At 40.1% G+C, this 15,881-nt stretch overlaps 2 long non-coding RNA genes across 2 annotated transcripts; both read right to left on the reverse strand.

The window, feature by feature from the left end:
- Nucleotides 1-1,757: 1,757 nt before the first annotated feature.
- Nucleotides 1,758-8,726, reverse strand: LOC140478524 (uncharacterized). Its single transcript, XR_011960782.1, has 3 exons — nt 8,601-8,726; nt 8,338-8,428; nt 1,758-1,862 (listed from the first exon to the last, which is right to left on the reverse strand). It is a non-coding gene; the product is annotated as an uncharacterized lncRNA (long non-coding RNA).
- Nucleotides 8,727-9,586: 860 nt separating this feature from the next.
- On the reverse strand, nt 9,587-15,646 carry LOC140478525 (uncharacterized). Its single transcript, XR_011960783.1, has 3 exons — nt 15,532-15,646; nt 12,940-13,048; nt 9,587-9,734 (listed from the first exon to the last, which is right to left on the reverse strand). It is a non-coding gene; the product is annotated as an uncharacterized lncRNA (long non-coding RNA).
- Nucleotides 15,647-15,881: the final 235 nt, after the last annotated feature.

Here is a 15,881-nt window from a genome sequence, read left to right on the forward strand (position 1 = left end):
ATAAATATGGGTTTTATTATGACTTGATGTAAATCTATTTTGAGCATGTGTCTAGTTATTTAACTACATTTACTTAGTAATGTATGATATCCTATTTTATGTTTTGTTTCTTTGTAGAATAGATTAGTAGTTAGTTGGGTTTTTTCCCCTTTCTTTTGTTTTTTAAATTTTTTTACTTAATTTTATATTGGTGCTTATACTTGTTTGTATTATTTTTGTAATTTTGTAAAAAAAGTCTTTAAAATTTTCTTTTTTCGATACAAATAACTATAAAAAAAGTAATGGACTCTATGAAAGGAGTGATATGGTGATTGATAATATGATACACACAATTTTAGCTGAACAACCAACCTGCAAATTGACAACCTCCTTGGCACAGGAAACCTTTGTAAAAAAAATTCAGATGATTGGCTGATGTCTCAGTTAGACTTTGGGCAAAACTCAAAGCTGTCTTCTGTGCTGTGATGTAGTTCTCCTGCTCCAGAAAGTACTATAATTATTTCAATGTTTTTCTAAAACATTTAATTGCCTTCCATGCATGGTCACTGATTTTCATCAAACTTGTGATCTCCAAGACGTTTCAAAGGGGAACTTGGGTGTCACATAAGGCTATTGGAGATAGAGTTTAAAGCAAGTGATTTTGTATTTATGAACAGGAGAATCATGGGGAATGGCAAAGCTCTGATACTATATTAAATCATGTGGTAACTTAGTAGTTCATTGATATGGCAATCAATTGTTGTGGTTTATTCCTCATGATTAATCAGAATCACTTACAAAATCTCAGACTCTATGCAGCTGATAGAAGTAAGTTAGATACCTTGAACCTCCAATGGTCATGGATCTTGTGAAGAAGGTCCTAAGGAACATAATATGGTCGACCAAAGGTTGACTAAAAATAGTGTAAGTCATCATGACACACAGGACAGAGCTATCACAATCAAGGGCAATTCTTCCAGAGGGGTGCACTGAATGGAGACAGCTCACAACTGAGGGATGTGCAAAACAAAAGATGCTGGCAAGTTTAATTACTGGTTCGATGTGCAAGATGATAGCTAAGAATTAAGGCCCATAGACTGGCATATTGAAATAAAAGAGTGGAGTATAAGAAAGCACAGTAGAAGCACTAATAGTGGAACTGGAAGTGATGTTTGTGTCAGAAAACAGTCACCTACTGCAGAAAAGTCCTCTGCTGGTACAAGGGAGAGATCTTACAGTCATCGCCCCACCAAACATAAATTTGTAAGTAGAAGTGCTAGCTTAAATAGATCACATAATAAAATAATGGCCACAGAAGTGTCTTGGAACTGGACTCTCCTGGTTATTCCCTGAGACTGGGCCAGATACTAGTTTTGATGTGCTGGATGGTGAAATATCCAGAAGTACAAAAGGTTTTCAAAGCAAATAAAACTTTTAAAAATGTAGCCAAAATAATTGCATTCTCAAATTCTCTTCTTTAGCAGACTTAATTGACATGAATATAATTGATACAACTAATCTCAGTTGTATTCTTCACCAGCTGGCTTTCTGGAATATAGCAATTTCCCCATTTATGGTTTCAGAGACACAGGGCAACAGAATCTGATTAGACCTCCCTTCATCCTTCCCATTCCTGAACTCTGTGCTTCAGAAACACTTTTAAAATTTCAATATCCCACACTGTCTATTGTAACCTTGTACTATCCAGTCCCAGAGTGTGAAAGGCCAGTCTCTGACCTACAGTCCCCTCCATATTAGGTTAATCCTCATTGTACTTCCTGCATTTATTACAAACTCACCTCTCGGAGAATTGAGTCAAACTCTTCCTTGTTGAAGAGCTGCTCATTAATAAATGAATCTGCTTCTACTTCGTGTTCAACAGCCTAAAGGGAGAGAGGAAGAGAAGGCAAGAAATTAAACAGGCCACACAGGAGATTTAGCCTTGGGCACAACTGATGATCTGGATGCAAATGATTCTTGTTTTTAGAAGTTATTTTTAACTCAAGTTTTTGATCACACTCATTTGTATATCGATGAATGTAGCATCTACCATGGACCAACTCAAACTGGTAGTGTTTTAGATTGTAAAAACCTTTGGCAGGTAAAAATAAATTGCTTGGTGTTTACATCATTGTTGTGTAGTAGTCAGTTTTGGAGTAAAATTTAAAAAAAGATAAACATTTTAGAAGTATATTGTATAGATGAGCTTATTGGTGTCCATGCCCCTAAAAGCAGCTTTAATCTTGAGCCCTCCACAAGCTACAATGGATGGGAACTCACAATGTCAATTAAGTCAATCTGCAACATGGTTAGTCTTCTGGGCAGGGCTAGTTTTAAGTGCAATTTCCTGTCAACGAGCACAAAACAAAATTGCAGAACTTTGCAACATAATTTGCACTTGAAATTTCTTGATTTCGTCTAATGGTTTAGCCACTTTCTGGCAAATTGCATTGAGAAGACCAGTGCAACAGAGCATAAATTCTTGTGCATTGGATTCATAACTGGTGTGTGCTCTGGTTTTTAGCACTTTGTCCAGTACTTGTGGTCTTGTGTTCCTAGACCCTGTGGGGCTAACAGTTATTAAACAGATACTTCCTACTTGAACTAAGGTTGAGATCCCAGGATTGTCAATGAACCCAGTGAATCCCTCACTGCTCCATAAAGAAAGAAAGTTCAGCTCTGGTCACTGTATTGACAATTAAGGTCCTCAAGCTTCTCTGAAAAAATGCAATTTCCCTACCAATTTGTGACGATCCCCATTTCAAGATGGCTCAAACTGGAGAAGAAACATTCATGAAGGTGCCAATTGTCAGGAACGTCTCTGATAAGCCCAAATGAGGCCAAGTCCACATAGTGGAAGAAAGGTCTGAAAACATTAGCATCCCACTCATCTATTTGAGCAAATACTACCTCCTTTGCCTGCAGTAGGAATTGTGGTATTGAAGCAATACTGGACCATTTAGTCCCTTCAGAGCCAAAAAAACCCCCAGAAAGAATGCAATCTTCAATCTTGAGGGACTGTATTAAAGACTGCTTAAATTTATTTCGGATTGAGGACTAAAAGGGGAAAACTTTGTATGCAGATGTTTGCAGTTGCAGAAATATGTTACCTGGAGCACATTGTGAATTGTAATTAAAATGTTGCTTTCTTAGAGAAGTGAAAGCACAGTCCAGACAATTAGGCACCCCCTGTTATGTGTTTCCAGGGCATTTCCTCCTGGAGACATCATTTTGTTTGGCTTTTTAACTGGCATCAGTTGTGTGTTCCAGTGAGCTCCGCATGGAAACAACCTTTTGATTGGATTCACTGCAGTTTAACACAGACCCTGGGAGAAGAATGAAACTGAAGATGACAGATGTCCCAGATGCACGCAGCATCAACATCTCTCTCTTGCTCCTTCCCTCTCTCTCTCTCTCTCTCTCTTTCTCTCTATGTTCCTCTACTCTGAAAAGTTAACCTCTCTGGGCAATTTCTCTGTCAAAACAGCAGGGAAAAACTACATTCAGAATTGCCGAAAGGAAGAATACTAAAGTCTAGAAAGATCCCTGGGTCTGACCAACCAATCAGTGATCTAACGACTAATCATGACTGTGCAAATTACATCAAAGTATCAAAGAAAAAAGGAAAACGGACGATACAACCAACACAACTAGTTTGGTGATTTTGGATTGGTGATTCAGAACTGTGTTCCTCTGACTATTTTTCTTTCATGATCACAATAAATAGTTAACGTTTGTGTTAATGAGATTAAAGAAATGGTCTGCATATTATTTTAGGCTAATTTAGTCAATTAGATAAAATTGAACAGTTTGATGGCTTACATTTGTGATGGATTGGGGAATGGTGGTGTTTGATTTATTGCGCACTATCTCCAGCGAGTTCTGACATTGCTGAAGGTGATGAATTGAGGAGATGAACAAACCACCCAGACATATTTATAGAACATAGAACAGTACAGCACAGTGCAGGCCCTTCGGCCCACAATGTTGTGCCAATCATTATCTTAATCTAAGTTCAACCTAACCTACACACCCCTCAATTTACTGCCATCCATGTGCTTGTCCAGCAGTCACTATTATCCACTCCGCTAATAGATAATAGACAATAGACAATAGGTGCAGGAGTTGGCCATTCTGCCCTTCAAGCCTGCACCACCATTCAATATGATCATGGCTGATTATCCTTAATCAGTATCCTGTTCCTCCTTATCTCCATAACCCTTGATTCCACTATCCTTGAGAGCTCCAACCAACTCTTTCTTAAATGAATCCAGAGACTGGGCCTCCATTGCCTTCTGGGGCAGAGCATTCCACACAGCCACCACTCTCTGGGTGAAGACGTTTCTCCTCATCTCTGTCCTAAATACGGTCTACCCCGTATTTTTAAGCTGCTTCCTCTGGTTCGGCACTCACCCATCAGCTGAAACATGTTTCCTGCCTCCAGAGCGTCCAATCCTTTAATAATCTTATATGTCTCAAGCCCAGTCGCTCCAGTCTTTCAGTGTAAGGTAATCCCGCAATTCCAGGAATTGACCTCGTGAACCTACACTGCAATCCCTCAATAGCCAGAATGTCTTTCCTCAAATTTGGAGACCAGACTGCACACAGTACTCCAGGTGTGGTCTCACCAGGGGCCTGTACAGCTGCAGAAGAACCTCTTTGCTTCTATACTCAATCCCTCTTGTTATGAAGGCCAGCATGCTATTAGCCTTCTTCACTACCTGCTGTACCTGCATGCTTACCTTCATTGACTAGTGGACAAGAACACCCAGATCTCTCTGTGCTGCCCCATTACCTAAATTGATTCCATTTAGGTAGTAATCTGCCTTCCTGTTCTTGCCACCAAAGTGGATAGCCATACATTTATCCACATTAAACTGCATCTGCCATGCATCTGACCACTCACCTAACCTGTCCAGGCCACCCTGTAATCTCCTAACAGCCTCCTCACATTTCACCCTGACACCCAGCTTTGTATCATCAGCAAATTTACTAATGTTATTACTAATACCATCTTCTAAATCATTAACATATATTGTAAAAAGCTGCGGTCTCAGCACTGATTCCTGCGGTACCCCACTGGTCACTGCCTGCCATTCCGAAATAGATTCGTTTATCACTACTCTTTGTTTCCTATTAGCCAACCAACTTTCAATCCAAGTTAATAAATTGCCCCCAATACCATGCATCCTAATTTTGCTCACTAACCTCCTATATGGCAATTTATCAAAAAGCTTTCTGAAAATCCAGGTACACTACATCTACTGGATCTCCCTCGTCCATCTTCAGAGTTACATCCTCAAAAAATTCTAGAAGATTAGTCAAGCATGATTTCCCCTTCATAAGTCCACGGTGACTTTAACCTTTCCTGTTACTACTATCCAGATGTGTCGTAATTTCATCCTTTATAATAGACTTCAGCATCTTTCCCACCACTGAGGTCAGACTAACTGGTCTATAATTTCCTGCTTTCTCTCTTCTACCTTTCGTAAAAAGTGGTACAATATTAGCCACCCTCCAATCCGCAGGAACTGATCCCGAATCTATCGAACTTTGGAAAATAATGACCAACACATCCACGATTTCTAGACCCACCTCCTTCAGTACCCTGGGATGTAGACCATCAGGCTCCGGGGACTTATCAACCTTCAGACCTAACAGTCTCTCCAACACCAATTCCTGGCAAATATAAATTCCCTTAAGTTCAGGTCCTTCAGCCACTGTTACCTCAGGGAGATTGCTTGTGTCTTCCCCAGTGAACACAGATCTGAAGTACCAATTCAACTCTTCTGCCATTTCTTTGTTCCCCATAATATATTCCCCTGTTTCTGTCTTCAAGGGCCCAATTTTAGTCTTAACCATTTTCTTCCATTTCACATACCTAAAAAAACTTTTACTATCCTCCTTTATATTTTTGGCCAATTTACCTTCGTACCTCATTTTTTCTCTGCGTATTTCCTTCTTAGTAATCCTCTGTTGTTCTTTAAAAGCTTCCCAGTCCTCCGTTTTCCCACTTATCTTTGCTATGTTATACTTTTTCTCTTTTAACTTTATATGTTTCTTAACTTCCCTCGTCAGCCACAGCCACCCATGCCTCCTCCAAGGGTCTTTCTTCCTTTTTGGAATGAACTGATCCTGCATCTTCTGCATTATACACAGAAATATCTGCCATTGTTCCTCCACTGTCATCCCTGCTAAGGTATTGCACCATTGAACTTTGGCCAGCTCCTCCCTTATAGCTGCATAGTTCCCTTTATGCAACAGAAATATTGTCACTTCCGATTGTACCGTCTCCCTCTCAAATTGCAGATTGAAGCTTATTGTATTATGGTCACTACTTCCCAATGGCTCCTTCACTTCGAGGTCGATGATCAATTCTGGTTCGTTGCACAATACCAGATCCAGAATTGCCTTGTCCCTGGTCGGCTCCAGCACCAGCTGTTCTAAACTGGACACAATATTCCCGTGTGACCTAACCAGGGTTTTATAGGGTTGCAGCAAAAGCTTGCAGCTCTTAAACTTAATTCCCCTGTTACTGAAAGCCAAAACACCATACACCTTCTTTACAACCCTCTCAATTTGGGTGGCTACTTTGAGGGATCTACGTACGTTGACCCCAAGATCCTGCCGTTCCTCCACGCTGCCAAGAACCCTGTCTTCAACCCTGTATCCAGCATTGAAATTTGACTTTCCAAAATGAATTATTTCGCATTTATCCAGATTGAACTCCATCTTGATGGGCACACCTGACCAGATGAACACCATGTGTTCCTGGAATGCTAATACTTTGGATGCTGCACCAGTTGGGTCAACAGGCTGAGGAGGGGCAGATAGAGTTTAATTTGAAGGTATTGCATTTTGTAAAATGAATAAGGACAGGACTTATATATTTTAAAGTAGCTACCTGATGAAGGAGTAGTGCTCCAAAAGCTTGTACTTCCAAATACACCTGTTGGACTATAACCTGGTGTTGTGTGATTTTTAACTTATAAGTAGAGCCTTGAGTAGTGTTGTAGAACAGAGAGACCTAGAGTTCAGGTATATAATTCTTTGAAGCTTTCATCACATTTAGACAGGAGATTAAGAAAGTATTTTATATGCTTGCCTCCACTGTGCAGATTAGGACCTGTAATTCTTCATTGCAATATCAAAAGAAAATGTTTGAACATATATTAATCAATTCTGGAGTTCCAGGTCATGAAATTCAGATTCTGAATTGCTAATCAGCAGACAATCGCTGATTTGTTGCTCATTCTTTCCTTCCAGTGTTTTCTTCCCATCACTCCTGAAAGGATTACATTTCCAGCTCAGTTCAATGTATACTGGGTGACCCCTACAATCTCATTCAACTGCTCATCATTCAGGTTTGGGTCAGGGCAGAGTGTTCGGAGACCGTTGAACAACAGGAGCACTACAGCTGAGCCTACTGTGTCATTACGCAATGCCCAATGCGTGCATGCATTTTTTTAACCAGGCTTCATTTGATCATGATCAGCGATAGAAACACTGATTTATTTTTTTCTCTCCTAAATGTAAGGATAATAGCACCAATCACCAATCAGCAATCCATCATATGATAAACTGAGATGACTAAACTGAGAACACACCAGCGATTAAATGAAAACAATCTTGGTGTGCATAGTGTAGCACCTCAATGTGTTAGTTGGACATGGAGACTGTGCATGTGACCACATGCGTGATTCTGTCTTTATATGGGCTACAGTAAACAAAGAAATAGCACTTCATTTGGTTTCTTTCAGGACATCCCAAAGCAATTCACACCTAATGAAAATATTTTCAAGTGCAGCCATTGTCATAATGTATGATATATATATGATGTATGATATATGTAATATATATCGTATATGTATATATAGATATTATATATATAAATATATATATATATACACACACACATATATAAAACAGCTAATTTGTTCATGGCAAAGTTTCACAAACAGATTAGATAATTAAATAATTGAACAGAAAGATAAATATTTACCAGGCCATGCTGTTTTCCTGATAATGACATGGGATCACTTTTAAGACAACACCTAACGGAGGAGAAGGATTGGATCTTGGTTTAACATCTCATCTAAAAGGCATCATCTTTGTCAATGCTGAATGCTCTCAGGATTACACTTGATATGCCATCCTAGATTCTGTGCTCTGATCTTTGGTCTGGGGCGTGAGCCTATCGTTGTGTAGCTCAGACTGCTACCACTGAAGTTAGATAATGTAACTTTATAAGTTATAAGAACATATACAAACAGTACAGAGAGAATTCAGCTATCAGCTAGATATACATCAGAACAACAGTTACCTGTAGTACTGGATCACAAAATGTCACTGACTTACTGTTTGTGTGGTTGGGGCTTTCAGTGGTGCTTCAAACTCAGTAGGTGTGTTCAGCACAGTTGTGTTTGTACAGGAGATACATCTCCCTGTCCTGTAACACAGATAAAATCATAAAAGTCCCTGTATGGATTCATGGTTTCAATTTCTTATTGAGAGTGTTCAGCAGTTACTTTAGCATGTATCCAAAACCAGACACATAGAACTCATGTTGTGTAGTTACTTTAACATCTCTTAAAGCTGTTCCAGTTGCTCTGATTATGTACCTCATTTTCTCAGGGCTAGCAGGGAAATAGCAGTGGGAGTGGAAGGCTCCTTGGCATTGGGTGCAGCGTTTCAGGTCTCCACCCGCTTTGCACATGCCACAGCTGGGGTTCAGGGGTTGATTTTCGTGGGTCTGCAGCAGCACCTGAAAGTATAAAGTGGCATTAGGAATAGCATCACTCCGTCCCAGACAATGTAATGATAGAGCAAGAATGGAACTTCTTGACTTCAGCCTGGGGAAGCTGTTTGCAGAAAGGACAGACGTTGATTGAAAAGAGAAAGGGGGTAAAGAAGGGGGAAGGGCTCCAATTAAGAGTTAAAAGAGGGGAATAGGATAGCAGTGATTGCAGGAGGGAAGAGAGGAGGGAATATTAAAGGCACAGGGTAACAGGAAGTGATGGAAGGATAGAAATGAAGTCAAGGTGGGGGAAGGGAGAAGCAGGTACTTAGAGAAGGAAGAAGAAATATTGAGAACGAGATTGTAGGATGCAGGAGGAAGATTACCATTGTTCAAATAAGGGCATTGTCTTATGCCATCAATAACAGAAGAAGATGGAAAATATCATAGTGGAGTGACAAAAGGAAAATGCAGAGGTCCCAATTTGTGATTACATGATAGATGAGGGAGATAAATAGATCCCGAACTGTCATGTGATGAGTCCGGAAGGGAACCCAAATTCAAGTTTGCCATGGTAAGATTGGAGAAAGGGCACCCAGACTGATCATGAAGAAGAGAAGAGTGAGTGCCAAGAAAATGAAGAACATTGATCCTAAACTGTGCTGATGAAAATGGGGTACAGGGGGGAGTGGGTGACAGTTGGAAATTCCTAGCTGCGTCTGTGATTGTAGACTGGGTAAGAGGTGGGGTAACATTGGAGCTGAGTCTGTGTGATAGTACGGGGAATACTGTGATGTTTGGTACAATGCAAACATCATGTGATGAATTGTGTTACCCGCTGTTTCTGATTGGCAGTAAGATTGGCTGAAGAGGAAGCTGAAGAGGATGTTGAAGATGGTGCTGTGGTTACTGCTGTGGATTGTAGTCCAATGTTAGCAGGATGTTCTCTGTTGGTAAATGGTGATGATCTCAGCAGCTGCTCCAACTCTCCCACCAATTTCTGCTGATACAAGACTACCTAGTGCACAAAATAAAACAATCACTGCACAGGTAACTGAGGAGTAGTCATCACAAGCTTTCAAAACAAATCCCTGGCTAAATGCAGTTCCCAATTCCAGCAAAATGAATGGGAAGGAAGCTAATGGAGGGAAAACAGTGAGAAGACCATACTATGTGAGGATTTGGAGTGCAAAATACTGATGTATAGTGACAGGAGCAGTTTAGGATCATGCTGAAGGAAATGTGATGGGGGAATAAGGGGAGTATAGCTGAGAGATGAGGGAGACCTGGTGAAATAACAAAGGCAGTTTAAGTTTGGGTTGATTTGGGGAGATTAGAAGGAAAATAATTCAAGATATTGGTAAAGGGTTTAGTTAACTACTGAGGGGTTGGCAAAGTTAGTAAATGTAACTTGGAGATATGGATGTTGGGATGACAAATACACAGATGTATGTACAGGTATGGCATATTATTAACTAATGTTCAATAGATGGCAGTAAGAGCATTATGGTGCAATATTTATGAAGATGAAAGTTAGGATATTATTGTTAGAATTTCATAGAATGTATATCACAGAAACAAAACATTCACCAAACCAATCTTTGGTGCTCATATTGAAACCTCTTCCCTTCTTTCCTGTTCTCCCACAACCCTCCTTCCTATGCCTGTCTAGCTTTCCCCTAAATACAACTGTACTATTTATCTCAACGACTCCCTGTGATAATGGGTTCTACATCCCTAACACTCTAGATAAATAAGTTCCTTTTGGATTCCCTATTTGATTTCTTGGTGACTTGCATATTAATGATCTTTAGTTTTGCTCTCCACCAAAAGTGGAAAATGTATCTCAGTGCATACTCAGTTAAAACCATTCCCAACTTAAACGTTATGTAATAGGTCACCTTTCAGCCTTTTCTTTTCAAGAGAAACAAGTTGCAGTGTTTCTACAGAGGCATAAGCTTCCATTTCTGGAATCAGATTTATCAGCTTTCCTTGAACCCTCTCCGCTATCTCTATATCTACAAAGGCAGTTGAACCTCAAGTTTTCATATCTTCTCTGATTTTCAATTTTGTCCCTCTGGGACTTTAGCATTTTATTTTTTTAAAAAAAGTAGCCTTAATAATCTACATCACAGCTTTTAGTGTATATTTGCACTCCCAGGTTTCTCTCATGCTCCATCTCATTTATAAAATCATAAAATCCATGTGGAAGCAGGCCATTCAGCCCGTCAACTCCACACCGAAAAGCATTCCATCCAGATCCACCCCCTCTACACTATCCCTGTAAACCTGAATTTCCCAAGGCTAATCCACCTAGCCTACACATTTTTGGATTGTGGGAGGAAACCAGAGCACCAGAAGGAAACCCACACAGATATACAAAGAATGAGTTAGATTATTGTTATCCAAATATTATGTGACTTCCTTAATTTTTTTACCAGAATACATTAATATCTCATATTTATCTCTATTCAAATTCATTTACCAATTATTTCATAGAATTTCATAGAATCCCTACAGTGTGGAAACAGGCTATTTGGCCCAACAAGTGCACTGACCCTTCGAAGAGTAACCCACCTAGAACCATTCCCCTTCCCTATTTCTCTACATTTACGTCTGACTAATGCACCTAACCTATGGGCAATTTAGCATGGCTCTTTGGAGGGGCGGTGTGGACTCAGTGGGCCAAATAGCCTGCTTCCACACTGCAGTGATTCTGTGATTCTATAAATGGTGGAGTTTGAGAGAGACTTGGGAGTGCAAATTATATTCCTATTCCATATTAATGTCTTCTTGGAACTTATTATATTGTATTATACTTTATTGACTGTCTCTCCAATTTGGTGTCATCTGCAAATTTGGATTTGTGATTCTCAAGTCTAAATTATTAATGTTAATACTGAGTATCAGTAATCTCAGTGATCTCACTTATCCTTGGAGGAAACCACTTTCCATTTTCTGTCATTCAGAAATACTGCCCTTTAGCCACATGCTCTGCTTTCGATTTCCTATTCTTTCTCTACATGGTCATCTAAGTTCTAGATATAGAATAGATAGGGATTATTGAGCTGTATCCTGAGATTGGAAGTGAGATCATAAATTGGTAGAGTTTTAGAGATGGAGACAAGGGTATTTTTGTTAGGTGCAAGTTAAATGTGTTACTGGGAAGTATTTTTGAGATGGAAATGTATATGTCATTGGTCAGTCATTGAAGGAAAATGGATGAGGTGAAACCTGGTTTTACTGACCTCTGGTATTGAATGTACCGCAAGACATCACTGCCATTGTGATCTGTCTAACCATAAGTTAGTCATGAACAAAGCAGCTTAAAAAGGAGGCCTTTGACCTATATTTATCTAACAGCAGTATTTGACTCACCAAGGAAGCCAATCTTGTGCTATTTTGGGAAGCTTTTAGTTGTTGTTTTCTATATTAATGCCATGTATGATACCAAACATAGTTGTTGTGGTTCTGTTTGCCGAGCTGGGAATTTGTCTTGCAAACGTTTCGTCCCCTGTCTCGGTGACATCCTCAGTGCTTGGGAGCCTCCTGTGAAGCGCTTCTGTGCTGTTTCCTCTGGCATTTATAGTGGCCTGTCTCTGCCGCTTCCGGTTGTCAGTTCCAGCTGTCCGCTGTAGTGGCCGGTATATTGGGTCCAGGTCGATGTGTTTGTTGATAGAGTCTGTGGATGAGTGCCATGCCTCTAGGAATTCCCTGGCTGTTCTCTGTTTGGCTTGCCCTATAATGGTAGTGTTGTCCCAAGCAACATGAATTTGACTGGGACAATACTACTATTATAGGACAAGCCAAACAGAGAACAGCCAGGGAATTCCTAGAGGCATGGCACTCATCCACAGACTCTATCAACAAACACATCGACCTGGACCCAATATACCGGCCACTACAGCGGACAGCTCGAACTGACAACCGGAAGCGGCAGAGACAGGCCACTATAAATGCCGGAGGAAACAGCACAGAAGCGCTTCACAGGAGGCTCCCAAGCACTGAGGATGTCACCTAGATAGGGGATGAAACGTTTGCAAGACAAATTCCCAGCTCGGCGAACAGAACCACAACAACGAGCACCCGAGCTACAAATCTTCTCCCAAACTTTGACCTAAACATAGTTAACCCACTGGTCATGCATGTTACATGGACTGCTTTGAAGCTAAGTTCTGTAGAACTAAATGGGCTGATGGTTACTGCAGTGGGACATGACTTACTTGGACACCTGCTGTGCTCTGAGATTGCTGGTTCTTCTCAGGTGCTGAGGATAATGGAGCTCGGCTGTCACCAGCTTTGTTAGTGCAGGATAAACATCTCCAGGTACCACTGAGCAGATAAAGATACAAAATTTAAAAATTGCTCAGACAAATAGTCAGGGATGCATTTGAAGTTCAAATGCAATGTTATAAATCCACAGGTGAATTTATACATTGCAAATAGAAGAGCGTTATGTTTGTTATATAATTGTATCATAAACTGGAATTGGTATAATGAAAGTTGAATGTGTAACAGACTATTATCATGGCTTTATCATGAGTGGAGATTGTGTTATAAACAATGCAATAATGGAAAACTCTATAATGAAGGTTGGGTATGTAGAAGAGCATTATGACTAAAGAGTTTTATAACAAAAATAGGATGTGCATTAGTAAGTATTATAACTGAAAGCTTTATAATGAGGGGTTATATTTGTCAAAGTAGTGATGAACCTTAGAGTCAAAAATCCTGTTAAATCTGATTGAAGAAAATGGATTGGAAATTTGGACAGTATGTATGGTAGGCAATCTGAATTTTGTCCATTTTATAGCAATGCCACAAGTTAAACTTATCTCCACTGTCGGTGCTTGTACATGAAAACTGGAATCTTGATTATGCTGCCAGAGGTTTCTGACTATGAAGCAGCAGCAGGACATTGGCTCAGAACTTAAATTGGCTCTTTTCCAGTACAGTCAGAGGTGTCATCTTTTGCATCAGGTGTTAAACTGAGGTATGTCCACCCTCTTGGGTAAAAGCAAGAAAAATCATTGTGCCAATTGAAGAAGAGCAAAGAAGGTCTTGTGTTCTAGCCGTCACTTATACCTTAAAGACAACACCATGAAAATAAATTAACTAGATCATTAATGTTCTTGGGACCTATCTGGTTGCAGATTACCAGTTTGAGAATAATTCTCCCTTTTAACTATGACTGGACTTCATAAGTAATTCATTGACTCAGCACCATTTTGAAAGAAATGGTCTTGGTCTATTAAGTAACTAATTCTGTGCCCTCTAATACCTTTTCTGAGTGGGTATTCTTCATGGTGGAGTCACAGATAGATAGGATAGTGAAGAAGGCGTTTGGTAAACTGGCCTTTATTAATCAATGTATTGAGTAAAGGAGTTGGGATGTCATATTGTGGCTATACTGGACATTGATTAGACCAATTTTGGAATACTCTGTTCAATTCTGGTCTCCCTCCTATAGAAAAGATGTTGTTAAACTTGAATGTGTACAGAAGAGATTTACAAGGATATTGTCGGGGTTGGAGGGTTGAATGAGTTGCGAGAGGAAGTGGTGGAGGCTGGTACAATTGCATATTTAAAAGGCATCTGGAAGGTACATGATTAGGAAGGTTTAGAGGGATATGGGCTAAGCGTTGGTAAATGAGACCAGATTAATTTACGATTTCTGGTTGGCATGGACGAGTTGGACTGAAGAGTCTGTTTCTGTGCTGTACATCTCTATGACTTTATGTATTATCATAGACATGGCACCAAACAGTGGGAAATTAGACCCAAATACAATCTTATTTTTTCTGATATTAATACTTGCACTTACTCACAAGTTTCAATGGGATATTATTCAGAAATAAAGGGAAAGATAAAGTTTGTATTTTTAAATCACCTTTCACAACCTCAGCTTGTTACAAATTGATTGCCACTTAGCATATGATTTTGAAGTATGGTCACTGTTAGAAAAATGGCAGTCAATTTTGCAAGGAAAAGCCCCACGGGAAATAAATAATGTAAGTTAAAACTAAATCCTTCAGGAGGTGTGGGCTTTGCCAGATCTACATTATCCATTTCTAACTGTCATCACGATCTGCTTTCCTGAACCACAGTTAAAAATCACACAACACCAGGTTATAGTCCAACAGGTTTATTTGGAGGCACTAGCTTTCGGAGCGCCGCTCCTTCATCAGGTGATCCCACCTGATATAGCAGCGCTCCGAAAGCTGGTGTTTCCAAATAAACCTGTTGGATTTTAACCTGATTTTGTATGGTTTTTAACCTGATAGACCCTAGTCCAACACCAGCTTCTCCAAATCATTCCTGAACCATTGCAGTCTAACTGGTGTAAGTAGACCCACAGTGCTGTTAGAAAGAGAGGTCCAGGATTTTGGATGCAGTGTGGGAACAGTGATCTATTTTCAAGAAAGGATGGTATGTGATGCACAGGGAACGTGCAAATGTGGCATTCCCATACATCTTCTGTGCCCTTATCCTTCTAGCTGTTGGAGAACATGGGCGAGGAAAGTACTATTGAAGGAGTCTTACTGAGTTACTGACCAATAGAGACCAAATAAACTGCTTATGGATGTTAGTGTTGCTTGAACTAGTGCCGTGAGCTATCCAGTCGAGGTTACTTACAAGGACTTTGGTTTAATGTCTCATCCAAATGGTAGTGAAGAATGCTCTCAAATTACATTAAAATACCAATGCAGGCTACTTGCTCTCAATTCTTGTGCAGTGTTCAAAATCACAACCTTCTGACTCCAAGATGAGGGGCCAGCCACTCAGCTATAGTAACTCTGAGTTCCAGTACTTACTTGGGTATTTCTGTGAGGGGAGGTACAAGGCAGCCTAAATGAAAGGCCCTTGGACAACCATCGCAGCAGATCAGTTCACCTCCATCTCTGCACACTGCACACTCATCATCGTTCTTCTGTTCAGACAGGAAATGGGGAAATGAAAATGTGAGCCAAACAGAAGCAAACTGAGGCCTGGAGGGAACCAGGGGCAAGGACCTGGTGATTCTCACTCTTACTTGCCTTTTGTGGAACTCATTGTTTATCACTAGTCATTATGATCTACACTCCTCCAAAATAAATCCAGTTACATATCTGGCTCCTTGACCCGGCCACTAGCAATCTGAGACATGTTTCGCACGTGTGCTTTT

Source organism: Chiloscyllium punctatum, chromosome 6 (genome assembly GCF_047496795.1).
Source record: "Chiloscyllium punctatum isolate Juve2018m chromosome 6, sChiPun1.3, whole genome shotgun sequence".
In the NCBI taxonomy this organism is placed as follows: domain Eukaryota; kingdom Metazoa; phylum Chordata; class Chondrichthyes; order Orectolobiformes; family Hemiscylliidae; genus Chiloscyllium; species Chiloscyllium punctatum.